Raw genomic sequence first — 13,799 nt, 5'->3', positions numbered from 1 at the left:
CAATAAACTCAGTTTCCGCTCGTCCAGAGACTCGACTGAAACACTGATGATTAATACTAGAGGGTGACACGGGAGTGGATTTTCAAACCTCGCCCGTCCCACTCCCACAAAAAAAAAAAAAAAAAAAAAAAAAAATCTCGTCCAGTCCCAATCCCCGAAGAATGACTCCCATTGCCTCCCACTCCCGTGTTTTTTTGTTTTTTTTTTGTTTTGCCGGAATCTGTCAGTTACATTAAAAATACAGTAAGATAACAGCGTGCCCACCTTAGTTGAATACAAATCCAAAATGTAGTTTTTTGTTATTGAACAAAGCCAGTTTAAACAATGCACACAGACATTAAATTTCATGTAAATCATCCATGCTAACATACACGTTTTCTAGGCTATTTGATTTTTTTTTCATTTGAAAGTAGACATTTCACATTATTTTCCATACAGAGTTTCGCGCTCAAGTTCACAGAGACCTAGACGGTAGAAGCGCATCCTGTTTGCTTTAATTACTTTACAGAAGCGTTTCGAGTGCACACAAATAAACGTAGAGTCTTCACAGATTAGAAATATGTATTAGGCTACTTTTATCTGTATGACCAAAAATGTCGGAGATTTTAAGAGCAAGTGAGCGCACCGGCGCCTGTCCTGCAGTGAGCGCGCTATTCAGCTTCCACACACACACACACACACACACACACTTCAATAGCGCACATTTCTCTAGGTCAACATCATATTGAGCGGCCATGTAAAGTTACTACTACATACATCTTACAGATGAAAAGCCATAATATTTGAGGTCGATGAATGATAGGTGATCGTTTGGATATCCTGCCCACATAGATCACGGACTGCCACACCAAAGCAAACAGGAGGAGAGCATAAAGAGACAGGGCAACTAGAATTGAATTCAGAATTAAAATATACAGTTTATAGTTTATTTATATAAAAGGTATATTTGTGTATAAAGTTCGGTATCATTACTATTCCCGGTCCCGCCCACTCCTGCAGACATGAGGTGTGTTTGACTTCATGGGGCGCCGCACAGACCGATCGGCGACAGCAGCCGCTTGCAGTCGGACTCTTTCTGCTCCTGGCAGTCATGCTCTCGCGGTGTTTGGATACTGGTATCACAGATGAAGTAAATAGCATGCAATATTTGTCAAAGGCACGGACGTTTCAGAAATGTTTTCACGAGCAACAGAAACACTTTTTATATAGCTACTGCTTAATACAGGGCCATCTGTTCAAGAATAAAGTTCAACATAAACATATACTATTTACAATAAAGTGGGGGTATATTTGCTTTTATCAGTTTTTTTTTTTTTTTATTAACTGTAACTCAATATTACATTGTGACTATACAGTAAAAAAGCTTTTACTGTTCTAAAAATAGTATTTTTGTATTACTATGCAAAATTTATACAAGGGTTTGTACAAGCAAGTATACAAAAACAAATAAACATTCATAAGAATAAGTGAAACAATTCATGCCAGGGGTACAATTACAACAATTTTAACAAAAAGCTTGATAGGTCTTTCTTGCTTTTTTGTTCTTAATTTAATCAAATGTAGTACCATATTGTTTAATCTCTTTTATAAAATGTTCAAAGTTTGGTTTAGCTTTAGTCCATTTTTTCACATGAATGTGATATTTTCCAAGTAAAATAAGATTTGTGAGCTGTATTGGATTTGAAGATGTTAGAAACACACGTCATTGTTGTCATGTGGTGAGTTTGGCCAATCGTGAAACAGCTGTGTCGTCATCAGGGCTCTCTCGAAACGCTTTCGAGGTACTTTGATGCCACACGTGACAGTGACGTGGCGTCGGCGCCGGTTCAAGTCGGTCAAAGTTTCTAATCGGCATGCACTGCTTCAAGTCAGACGCCGATCGGTTTTTACGGCGCTGCATGAAGTCGAACACACATTTTGTTTCCCATCCCGCGGGATTCCCGAAAAAAAGTCAGCCTCTAATTAACAGACGGTGAGTCAAACGCGCAGCTAGTGGACTATTTATGTCCCCTATATATAGAGCCACGATCCGTTCACTCTCAGTGCAGTGCAGGTCACTGCTTTACTTCACTTCTAGGCACAAACAGACATTGTGTTTATATTCCATTTATTTTATTTTACTTTTTAAACTATGCCTTACAATAACGCTTAGCGGTAATTGATCGGGGTGGTACGTTTTAACACATATCATGAACTAACAGGAGATTGCTGTAGTGTAGCCTTATTGAACTGTATATCATTTTGGGTAAAAATGTCAGTTATATGACTGTAATGAATAGCATCCAATACAACAACAAAAAAAGAAGAAATAAAATCCCGAAAATGGAGAAGGAAAAACCTAAGTATATAGAATTATATTCAACATTTTAACAACGTATGTCTGATAAGACATGGGCTGTGTTCGAAATGCCATACTATCATACTACTCTTACTATTTCTGCAGTATGTATGCTGCGCATAGTATGCACATTTTCTGTATGCAAGAAATATAACTCAAATACACTGAAATCAGTAAGCTATGTTCCAAATGGCATACTATCATACAACTCCGGCTGCATCCGAAAACTTAGGCAGCTGACTTGCTGCCTCGATGCCTTATTAGGCAATGACTTTGAAGGCAGGGTTTTTGCACGAAGGCACCTCACGAAATTGATTTCGGACATATAGGCTTCTGGGGCAGCGTAATGGTTTAATGATCTACAACAAAATAGAACGAGTTTTGGTGATAACTAAAGGCAGCATTTTTCAGTTTTCGGATGCAGCCTCTTACTATACTGCAGTATGCTGTGTGTATACTGTGAATTTTCTGTATGCATGGAATGCCCGGATAACCTGCTACGTTTGGCTGAAATTTGATGTATGCATCTGAAGACTCTGCATGGGATACTGTTTCCCAGAACGCAACGCGCTACATGTAACGTTTCATCTTCAAACGTGTGAGTGAACTGGAGGCGGGGAATAATAATTATAAATGTTACACTTGTATATTACGTATATGCATATACATGTAAACTACAAACTATCGCTGTGCATCTAAAAACTATCATTATTGGGACATAAATTCTACTTTAATCTCTACGGCACTTTTCCGATCGAGTCAAATGACGTCACCTTTATCTCTATAGCGCTTTATACATTGTTTCAAAGATATTACATAATAATATTAATATTGCAGTAATATATAAATAAAATATACAAATAGAATTAATATTTCAATTAAGCAAACAGAATTCAATTCCGATGTCAAGCAGCTCTAAAAAGAAACAGAGTGTATTGTTACTCTAAGGACAAATAGATCAATTTGTTAGAAAAGGCTATTTAGGTTAACTCTGCCCATCGATGCCTGGCTACGTATTTCTGTGGAGCCAGTGGCGCAGTGAGTTAAAGACGCGAGATGCGTGCTGTTGATACGAGCGATCCGAGTTCGACTCCGGCTTTTGTCAAACTCGTGCAACTCCTTTTTCCATCACATACCAGATCAGAAAGGCATTCATTTTCAATAAAAAAATAAGTAAATATTTGAAAAATGGAGATTAGACGCCTTATTAATAATGCAGTGTGTTTAGCTGTAGGTAGGTTTTTGTCCCAATAAAGTGGCGTTCATTAAATACAATTTAGGGTAATTTACACTCAAATATGTTACTGTTTTATAATGTACTACAGTATAAATATCTGCCACCTAACTACTATTTACACACCTGTTGCTAAAGAAAATGCTGCTATTTTAGTGTAAACATAATTTATCATTATTTGCACTTAGTGTAACTAGAATATATCACTTCTTCCACTTAGTGTAACTGCCAAAAATATTGTTCAGTTATAGACAGCTCATTCAGTTCAGTCCAATAGCCTATGTAAAGTTCTTTAATTATGAAATTAGTTCAATTGGCCAATATTGCTTACTAGAATGAAGCCTTATTAACAAACCTTTGTAAAAAGAATAGTTAGCACATTTGTTTGTAAGGTAACAGCCTTCATAGCTGTGCTGAATTAATATTTGTGTTTGTCATGTGACAATTAAGCATACTACTCTGAAACGTTGCTTATTGTATACTGTTTCACACACTATTCTTTAAAAAAATAGTAGGCAGTATGCACTGTGAACTGGGCAGTAAGCAAGTATGCCGTTTCGAACACAGCCATAGTTTATTTTGAAGGGCCAAAATTCATGGCTATTCATGTTTTTCAGAAAATGATTCATCGTTGACACACAGCCTCGAATAGGAGACTGTGTTACTCCACTTCCTACAATATTTTAACGTTGTTTTCCTGTGGTCGGATGACTAGACCAAAGAAAACTTCCAGAATTCACCCCCACACATTAATATTTTCCTTTTATCTTAAATAATCTCCTGTGTTCTCCATCCAGTGAATCAGCGCGAGTAAAAACACAAGCATGTTTAACGTGGACTGTGAATCACTATGACTAACAGCTTGACAGGAATAAACAAGTAGGGCTCGCTGCAGTCCACAAGATCCAGGGGGCGTGGTTGGATCCACATCTAGTGGGTGGAGATTGGTAGGTTTAGGGATGGAGATGGGTAGGTTTAGGGGTGGAGATTGGTAGGTTTAGGGGTGGAGATGGGGTGGGTTTAGGGATCAGGGGGTGGAGATGGGTAGGTTTAGGTATATGTAAGGTGGGAGGAATCGGATCTGGGTCCAACCTCGCCCCCTGGATCTTGTGGGCTGCAGCGAGATGCCCCTCGGAATAAACTTTTCAGCTTCAAACGCAGCTGAAGTCAGGAGAGGGGTCTGTCTGCGGACTGCAAGAAGGGGGCGTAACTTGAAGTTGTCCAAATCACACAGAACCACACGAGATGTCAAAACGAGATGTTGTCGGGCTGCGTCCGAAACCGCATAGACTCTGAGTAGGTACTTAATTTAGGTACTTACTTAATGAGTGCTAAAATAGTACTCTACAGCCTGAATGCGTTAAGTATGAAAGCGATTTGGATAACATCCGCCATGTTTACGTTATCATGTGACCTACGACGTTATTTCAAGCGCTACAACTTAAAAGATATGAGAGGTGACAGGTGACTATACTATGACAGGTTTAATTAATCCATCCGTAGTATCTTGATATTGATGAAACTTGCCCATGTTGTGGTCTTGTTGAAGAAACAGCTGTGCATTTATTTTGTGATTGTAGTATAGCCAATATTTTGGGTTGATTTAAGTTCTTATATTTTTAAACCCACTAATGCGATCCAGTTTTATCGTTAACCTCTTGAGATCCGAGAAAAAAAGTATTAAGCGCATTTAGAATAATGTAGTAAATAAATAAATAAATAACTCATGAATGAAATATTTATGTCATCATGACATCGGGACTCAATTTCTTTAAAAAAAAATAAAAAGACAAATGAACATGAATAGGCAAAACAATAATTTTTTTAAATAATCCAATGTATTTTTATTTTAAGATTTTATTTTACCAAACTTTGTATAATGATTCTCAACTATGTTCTAACAGAATGATTCGATATCCATTTTTTCTTTATGCAAAATGTGTGTAAAATGGCAATGGTAAAATCTCATGTTAGGCAATAAAAAAAAAGAAAAAAAGAGGGACAGGTGCACTAACACAGGGGTGTCCAAACGTGGCCCTGGAAGGCCGGTGTCCTGCAGAGTTTAGCTCCAACCCCAATTAAACACACCTGAAGCAGCTAATCAAGGTCTTACTAGGCATACTAGAAATTTCCAGGCAGGTGTACAGAGGCAAGCTGGAGCTAAACTCTGCAGGACACCGGCCCTCCAGGAGCACTAACACCTCATGGCATCACTAACTCAACAACCCTACCTAGTACAGTTTTCTTCAGCGTTTGCAATGTCTGCACAAAGTTGACGTTGGGCAACTGCTTGAAGATCTCGCCTTTGGAGAAGACTGTTGATTTTACTCTATAAATGTAAATATTAAAACTTTAAAATTAAGATTACCCCAGAATGAATTGCATCGCTAGCCAACCTCAACACTTACACGCATTAATAATGATAACCAATAATTAATTACATTACTTTTTTTTCCTAAAAATGACACATTTTAGTAAAATAAGCTAATTTTGTCATGCGACATACTATACGTGAATGTACACTAGTTGCAGTCGATGTGAATACATACATTTTCAGTCAAGCAATTAATGAATGAATAAAATATTTTATTTACTGACAACAATAAGAAACATGAATAAAAGCATCACAATAAATACATACATATACAAGTCAACAACAGATAAAACAAAGCTTCGTTCAAACTTACCGTTTTAACAATCATGTATTTATAGACAGTGAACCCACATCCTACTGCCATCTCAACACAGCTGTGCCAGTTCTGCTGCTGCACTGTGCTTCACAATCTTGCTCTTCTCAATGGGGACATCGTTGAGCCAGAGGATGAGGAAGACCATGATGACACCCCTGAACCACACAACTTTGAGGCAAGAGCAGGAGAAAACATGCGGGACATTCTGGATGCCACTGTCTGCTCCAAACATTCATGTGCCTGTTCTCCATTAACACGACTACCTGTAAAACATTTAAACATTTTACAATTCATGTTGTCAGCTTTCCATTTCTTGCCAAATTTAATTTCATGTTTACAATTACATATACCACAGCAACATCTGGCTCAGATGAGGCGGTAAAGGCAGATGGAGTGATGGCGCGTCTCATCCATGGCACTGGACCATTTCTAGGATGCTGCTGCGGACTCTCCGTCCTTGCTGCACACACCAGTCTGTGGACATTTCAGATCCTACAAAAATGCACAAACACGATACAAAAGCAGCCATTTTAACAGCACAGTGTCATTTGATTTCTATATTAGAAGTAACAAAATTATCATATTTTATATTTTTGTTTCAGGTTTTCCTCCTTTTTCTCTCACAAATGCTACCGTCACATTGTCTTGCAGGTCCTGCTCCACCACAGAAGATCTGCAGCAAAGGCACAGGAATCAAGAATAAGAAAAGTGCTGTAATAACTCTTTGAAATTACAATAATTAAAATAACCTACAACTTAAGATTTAAAAGATGTTTAATTCATTTCATTAGTATACTCACGGAGAGCCTTTGATGGCAGCATGCCTTCATCAGATAAACACACGTCTCATCTGTCCCTGTAACATCCAGACAAGAGTCAGTCACCTCTGTGATTTATCTGATCAATACTGCATTTACATGTTGAGGTAGATGCTGATTTAACTCGCATTTTATCCAAAACAAATGCTCCTCAGTTTATCAACAATACTAATAGGCAAATAAAAGAGATAACTTATGTTTATATTTACATTACTTGCATTCATATAAAGCACTGTTGACAAACAGTGAATTTTACATAATAACAAATACATCACTCACTCAGATGTCTGATTCATGTCTATTAGATGTGCTCATATGCAATATTTATTAAAAGTTTTTCCTAGTTTTCCTAGCAATCGTCTTTAAGATGAATATATGGTTTATGTAAATCCACTTTGGAGACAGTTACTGGAGCTCCCCTGTTAGCTATACATAATAAAACGTGTTTTTATAGCAAAACCACACAAAAAAAAAAAAACTATTTAGGCCTGGCTTCACAGACCAGGTCAGTTCAATTAGGCCATTTAAGTAGCTTTTATAAACTTGCCTTGGATAAAAACACTACTGATGTAAGTTATATCTTGAGAAAAAACAATCAGTCAGTCCAAGTTTCTTTCAGTTAAAACAACCCAGACATGCATTTTAGCCTTGTCTTTACACCTTAGTTTTAATAGATTATTAACTACAGAAACAATACTACAGTTTGAAAACACTTCAATTTAAACAGTTATTTAGGAAAAATATTCTCACCGTTGTCTCTGCACAAGCAGCCATCTTGCCAACAACATCTCGTTTTGACATCTCGCGTGGTTCTGTGTGATTTGGACAACGTCAAGTTACGCCCCCTGCTACAAATTACGCCCCCTTCTTGCAGTCCGCAGACAGACCTACAAGTCTCACGACTGACATCTATTGCCCGTTTTGTGTATTGCACAGCTTGTCTAAGAAAAAAGTGCAATATTAAACGGCAACAACACAATACCAACACTTGGGGTATTTTCAGAGGTGAATACTTACTGCCTACTGCACAGCCCACTATTTATTAAAATTATTATATGCCTATTATTATATACCTATTATATGTCACATAATCTTATTGCATTGCAATAAGATCTTTAGACATGATTTTAGGGCTGGAAGCCTGTTTGAAACATTTGTTTAGTACCTTACAAAAACAATGTCTGTCATACTGTGGACAGTGTACATACTGCAGACGTAGTAAGCATAATATAGTGGTACATTATTCTGAACAATGACCCAACAGTCAATTATGCTTCAGTTTTTTTAATATTAAACATTATAATGCTTTTTTTTGCAATCATTTTATATTATATATTTTTTTCTCAAATCAATTTATCCTAACTTCAAAATAAAATTTTTAAAATGTAATATTGCATTATTCAAGTTGTGCATGTGGAATCAATAATTTAGAAAAACTTTGCCTTTGCGTGTGCAGCTTTGAAATTAGGCTGTATGCAGGAGGAAGTATCACCATGACGACAAGGGTTATCTTTGTTCACCATGTGTTTCCTGTCTAAGTGAGGTGTTTAGTGCAGGGGATATAACAGATCTACTATAGTTAACACTCAGGAGGTGCCACTTCATTGTTTAATGTGCTCATGTTAAGTGTGGAGGGCTTTGGGGCTGCCACTATGCTGCTGTGATTCTGTTATTTAGGATACAGTGATGGCAGGGATATGGTCAGAGGTCTGGACATTGTACCTCATATTGGCATTTGGTACTCCAGTCCCCTCCCCTCAACAGCACCCCAAGAGAAACTTGACTTCAGAAGAGTCTTCTTGGGTTTGGATAAATGCAACGCCTGCATTGGAACATCCATTTGCAAGAAGTTTTTCAAGGATGAAATAAGGTAAACTATAGGACATTTACTATTAATACAGAAAATATTTTCTCTTTGTCCTTATGGAGAGGTTTTAAAGATATTCATACTAGGATCTCTGGAACAAGGTATCCAAATGTCCAAATATTGAAGTAAAGATGTTCTGTTTTTTTTCATATGCATACTTTCACTGACCTATACTGTATTCAGGGTTAAATAACCTTCTGCTTGTATATATAAAGTTATTCAAATAAGAACACTGCATGCCATCGGAAAACAAAACAACAATAGAAAGCTACCTTTTTCTACAACAAAATGTGCAGCTCACAATATCTAATCATTGATCTGAATGAGCATGAGCAATGAAAGCAAAAACAGGAAGCTAATGTGGACACTGATTATTTCACTGCAGGTTTGAAAGATGGCTGACTGCTCAGTCTAATCTCTCCTCAGCAGTTGTGCGCTCATATGAGGGAAACTATACAGACAGCACAGCGGGCTGGAGACCTGTGATGCTGTCCTACGTGATGTCTCCTTACCTGCACCAGATCTCAGACAATAGCATTTGCACCTCAGCAGGCAAAGGGAAATCCTGCAGCATTGAGGCTGTCCTCAGGGCCTCAGAGTTGGGTCCGCTTCAACCTACTGCTTCCCAGCACGGTGAAGGTCTGCATTCGATCTCTGTAATATATCGATGTCTATTTGAGATCAGCAGTGATTCAGGATTTAAGGTCTGAACAATTACATTTCAAAGGGTTATTCATCTGAAAACTAGAAGGTGCCAATTTAGCACTTACAATGTGGCAAATTATGTCTAAATTATCAATGGTTCTTAAAGCAAAGCTTTGGTGAAGATGAAAGTAACAAGTGTATTTCTCCCTTTGTAGCCAAACTTTAAACAGATTATGTTTTACGGGTGTTTCTTCAACTTTGGGCTCTTTTATGTTTATGTTCCATTTCTAAATTACAGCTGTAATTTTCCCCCACAACAAACCATTTTGCTTTAAATAAAGGTCAAAATGAACGAACCCACGGTTGAAGAAACACATCACATTTGAAAACTTAAATCAAAACTCCTTTTCTAGGGTCTGGTCACCCCGATGCTGCGCTGTCCATCTCAGAGGCTGCTGGACCGCATTGTGCGACGTTATTTTGAAGTGACTGATGTGGGAAGCATGCAGATGAAGCACTTCAGTGAAAAGGACAAACTCAGACTTCTTTATACCCTGGCTGTCAATCAACAACCTCTCATATTGCAGGTATAACAATAAGTGGTTGTGGCTAGAATAAAAAATACAATACACCATACAATTGTACCATACATTAAAACATACAAAACAAAAAACAAAGTCAGGATAACACAATAAAGCCCTAGGGCTTATTTCCATTGTGGTCCCATAGGGAAAAGGGAAGGGAACAAAACAAAAACCAGAAAAACAGATCAAACATCAATCATCACATCCATATATATATATATATATATATTACATAGATCTATCAAAACAAAACAATAAAAAAAACATTATCATACTAATATTGGCATCTAAGCCATTTTTTCAATGCCTTCTTAAAGCCTCCTAAACTTATAATCATCTTTAAATTTCCTGGCAACCAGTTCCACAAGCTTGTTGCTACATACATAAAGGACTCTTTGCCTAGATTACTCTTAACTCTAGGAAGTACAAAATCAGTAAGGCTGCCCCTTGTGGAGTAACTGTGAACATCTCTCACTCTATTAAAATAATTAATCAAATATTTAGGGACAACCCCATACACAGTCCTATGTACCATGCACAGGCACAACAGCGCCTACACTTTCTCCGCCGGCTGAAAAGAGCAAGTCTCCCTCCATCCATCCTCACTACATTCTGCAGAGGCACCATTGAGAGTGTGCTGACCAGCTGCATCACTGTCTGGTACGGGAACTGCAGTGCTACTGACCGCAAGACCCTCCAGCGGACAGTGAACACAGCTGCAAAGATCATCGGTGCTCCTCTCCTCTCCATCCTGGACATCTTCCTTACACGATGCTCCAGCAAAACCAACAGCATCGTGAAGGACTCCACCCATCCCTCCCACAGTCTCTTCCAGCTCCTACCATCAGGAAGATGGTACCGGAGCATCAGAGCCCGCTCCGCCAGACTGCTCAACAGCTTTTTCCCCCAGGCTGTGAGAGCCCTGAACTCAAACCACCCCTCCCCCCTCTGAAACCCCATGCAAACCCCTACCTCCTGAAACATGGACCACCCCCCACCCCAAACCTTACCACACCAAAGAAAAAACTGTATGGAACGTTTTTGTGCAATTCGAAGTGTGCTACACACAGGTGAGTGGGCCTGTACAAACCACCTGTAGTAACACACTCTCCTCTATGTGCACTAGACACTTTACACTATGTGCACTTACACACACTGCTGCGTGTATACAATCCCACAAAAGACTCAGCAATATATGTATGTTTACATGCTCAAGCACTACAAATCATCCTGCTCTGTTCCCCAACCAGCTGCTGACTCAAAATGTTCTCTTTGCACATGTACAGTATTTATGTGAAGCATTCGTATAGTTTGTATTTTTTTTAATCTTTTATTTTTTTTTAGTTTGTATAGGGTAAATATTTATGTGACGCATTCGTATAGTTTGTATTTTTTATAGATTTTTTTTTTAGTTTGTATAGGGTAAATATTTATATATAGTTTACTTATGACTAAATTTATATATAGTTTACTTAATGACTAAAATCTGTCATTAGGTTAGTTGTGTATAGGTTTATAGTGTTTTTTTACTTCATTGTTGTATGTCTGTATTTATGTAGCACCGTGGTCCTGCGAGGCACGACATTTCATTCCACTGTATGTCCCCACATGTAGCGGAATGACAATAAAGCTCAACTTGAACTTGAACTTGAATCTGAGAAACTCGATCTTCTACTTTTAACCACCCAATAGTCTCAAAATGAGAAGTATCAAGATGAGATCTCATGGGGAGGTTCAAAATAAGCCTTATAGCCCCATTTTGAGCAGTCTGAAGCCTATGTTTCAGGTGCTTTAAGACACCATTATACCAAGAGCAACATGCATAGTCAAAATATGGTTGAATTAAAGCATTTGCCAGAGTTAACATCGCTTTCTTGTCCAGAAACCTTGAGATTCTGGCCAAGAAACGTACTCTTTGATTTACCTTGGTAATAACCTTTTGCGCTTGGCCCACTCCAGACAAGTGGCAATCCAACAAACAACCAAGGTAACTAACTGATTCCTTTACATTAATCTCATTATCTCCAACTAAAACCTCTGTAAATCTAACATGACCATACCACAAAAATAACCTTTATCTACCTCCCTCCTAATATGATCAGTTAGATACAGTACACAGGTGTCAGTAGAATGAGATTTACGAAAGCCAGACTGAAACTCATATAATAGATTGCGTGATGCTAAATATTTATCAATCTGTTCAAAGATAATCTTTGACAGACTACACAGAATAGAAACAGGTCTGTAATTTCCATATTCTAATTTACTCCCTTTCTTATATAAAGGAATTACTCTGGCAAATTTAAAATCATCGGGGCAATGTCCTTGCTCAATAGACATGTTTATAATATGGGTAATACATGGGGTGATTTGTATGCCTAATATGTCCAAAACATAAGAGTGGCATGATTGGAAACATTATTATTTCCATTAATTAGTTAATTAATTCTTCTTGACAGATTAAAAACTCAGAAATAAACTTAGAATTGCAAAACTGCGATTCTTGAAAAAGTCAGAGAACTGCGAGACAAACTCGAAAACAAGTTGCAATTACTTTTTTACGAGTCCGTGAAGGAAATATCAATACTAGCTCTATTTATAAAGAACATGAAAATGTACACACTGGCATCAAAGACTATAGAAATACCCTTGAAAGGGACTTTGCTGGCATTGCCTGCTCGAGCTCCCTCGCTTCCTGTTTTCAGCCCTACTTTTGACTTTTCTGCCTACAGATGTTTCCAGGCACAGAGGGTTGGCCCTTCCTCCGCTACCATGCCTCCTGTGGAAGGTTGATGGTCTGGGCAGGGACCAAACCCCTCAGGAGCCTGTTTTCCTCTCTGCTGGAGCGCCGCACAGACATTGCCTACCAGCTTCTTCACATCACCCAGAGCTTGATCTCCAACAGCCTCCAGTTCAGACTCTACACCAGCCTCTCAGAAGACATGTTTGGTACCTTGGATGATAACAGGGTCTTCATTGTGGATGCTAGTACCATAGGGATTATTGACTTGCAGGAAGGTCAGTTTTGGCTTAGTCCCATATGCAGCAACCTGTAAACAGTTTTTAATGGTAAAATATTGCTTTTACCATGTACACAGACAAACTTGCTTCGCCATGTTTTCAGTGTAATTCAAGTCTTCTGTTCATCAAAGAATCCTGGAGAATTGAACTGTTTTCAACAGTGATCTTTTTAGCTTTTTAACTTTAGCTTTACTGGACACCGGTGCTATGTGTCATGCTGCATGTATTATACCTAATTCATTACACTCCTCCTTTCTGCAGGATATCCTCCTGATGAAGACTTGCAACCAGCACACCTCAATGTCTTCTCCTGTCTCAGTGGATCTTGTGAGATACCCCCTCCATGCAAGACTGTTCGAGCCGCAGAGTTTTATCTTAATTTGCAAACATGTCATTAACAATCTGCTCGTGCCTAATGATGTGCAGTCAGGTCTTCTTCCCAAAGAAGCCGTCAGTCTAACCAAAGAATAATTGCTGCCATCCAAACCTTAAAAGACATTTTACAGACATTAAGGCCATGCAGCGCTCTCTATGGATACAGGTATCCTGAATGCCTCTATAGTGACAGGTTCTAGAAAAACTACCCACCTAAAGGGATAGTT

General features: G+C 38.3%; 2 long non-coding RNA genes and 1 pseudogene across 3 annotated transcripts; 2 read left to right on the top strand and 1 right to left on the bottom strand.

The window, feature by feature from the left end:
• The first annotated feature begins 1,796 nt into the window (after positions 1-1,796).
• On the top strand, positions 1,797-7,026 carry LOC306875778. The gene is made up of 3 exons (XR_013784765.1): positions 1,797-1,972; positions 6,285-6,527; positions 6,618-7,026. It is a non-coding gene; the product is annotated as an uncharacterized lncRNA (long non-coding RNA).
• On the bottom strand, positions 6,141-7,886 carry LOC306875779. The gene is made up of 5 exons (XR_013784766.1): positions 7,831-7,886; positions 7,063-7,118; positions 6,896-6,935; positions 6,613-6,754; positions 6,141-6,525 (listed from the first exon to the last, which is right to left on the bottom strand). It is a non-coding gene; the product is annotated as an uncharacterized lncRNA (long non-coding RNA).
• An 880-nt stretch (positions 7,887-8,766) lies between these two features.
• Positions 8,767-13,772, top strand: LOC306876372 (divergent protein kinase domain 2B-like; annotated as a pseudogene). Its single transcript has 5 exons — positions 8,767-8,950; positions 9,333-9,586; positions 10,006-10,179; positions 12,909-13,194; positions 13,459-13,772. The product of its transcript is annotated as a divergent protein kinase domain 2B-like (transcript).
• Positions 13,773-13,799: the final 27 nt, after the last annotated feature.

This window comes from Barbus barbus (genome assembly GCF_936440315.1).
Source record: "Barbus barbus genome assembly, chromosome: 10".
NCBI classification, from domain to species: domain Eukaryota; kingdom Metazoa; phylum Chordata; class Actinopteri; order Cypriniformes; family Cyprinidae; genus Barbus; species Barbus barbus.
Note: the sequence above shows the minus strand (reverse complement) of the source record. Positions and strands in the feature narration are given on the sequence as shown.